Raw genomic sequence first — 1,451 nt, forward strand, 5'->3', positions numbered from 1 at the left:
TATACTCTATTATACTTAGTATTAGTAGCTAGCTAGTTTAGAATATTATTTCTTTAGCTCTAAAGCGCGCTAGCTCTACCTTCTTTTATTATATTTTACTACCTATTATCTTTACTTTTCTATCTATCTTCTTACTAAATTACATCTTAGATACTTTATTTTATCTTACTATAGTATACTATCTTAGTGTCTACTTACTTATACTTTTTCTTTTACTAGAATTATATTAACTAAACGCGCTTACTTTAAAATTAACGCGTCTCTACTATAGACGTAAGCTCTACTACTACTCTAATCTACTTTTTTACTACTTTTATAACTTTATAAAAAGCTAAAACTAGGTAATTTCTTTAAGCCTAGTAGTAGTGTAATAACTACTAGCTTTTCTAAAAACTAAAGTACTACTAGCTCTTCTAAATACTAGAGCACTACTAGCCTTTCTAAATACTAGAGTACTACTAGCTTTTCTAAATAATAGAGCACTACTAGCTTTTATAAATACTAAAGTACTTTACTTTCTACTATATTCTTCTATACTAGCACTATTACTATACACTATAGTAATCTTACGTAGATAGCTAAGTAGCTATTCTATAAATTTAAAAAAAGTATTATCTATATTAGGTCTTTTATATAGCTTATTTACTACTATACTAAGAAGATTATAGCTATTTATAAAGAAAAGAAATATCTTAAGAAATTAGCTATATACTATAAGTAAGAAGTACCTAAAGCTAAGAGTAAAGTTAAATTATACTATAATAAGGTATAGAGCATATATAGAGAAAGTAAAAGATATTAGAAGTAGATTAACTTCTTAGATAAGATAGTATATAAAGCTTATAATATTATTAATAAAGCTATTTATCTATACTCTACTAGCCTATCTAAGTTAGATAAGCTAATTAGTAATTAGCTTTCTTTATATTTTAGGCTTATAACACTATCTTTTATATTAATATTTTCTTTTCTATTACTATAGAGTTATAGCTTTACTTTTTAATAAATAAAAAGCGCTATTAAATTTATAAAGTATAGTCTATAGTATAGATATTATAAAAGTAATTAACTCTCTCTAGGCCTAAAGAATAAAGCCTATAGCGTACTTCTTTTAAAATTAAATAATTATATAATTACGTAATTACGTAATTACGTAATAATACGTTACTATATTAACTAATAGTAAACTTAAAAATCTCTAACGCAAGCCTAATTTATAACTTATAATACTTATATCTATACTATCTCTATAATAATTACTACATATATAATTATAATAAGCTAACTACTTTATATTTATTATATATTACTAATAGCTATCTAGACTATTAACTAGTACTAGCACTAGTCTTATATAATTGCGTAACACTAAAAGGTAACCTAGTAAGTCTACTACTAGCACAAAGCCTCTAAACTAATCTAAGATATCTATATAATGCTTATATAATACT

The sequence above is a fragment of the Alternaria conjuncta genome, assembly GCF_024043145.1.
Source record: "Alternaria conjuncta strain BMP 0040 chromosome Unknown scaffold_9, whole genome shotgun sequence".
Taxonomy (NCBI): Eukaryota; Fungi; Ascomycota; class Dothideomycetes; order Pleosporales; family Pleosporaceae; genus Alternaria; species Alternaria conjuncta.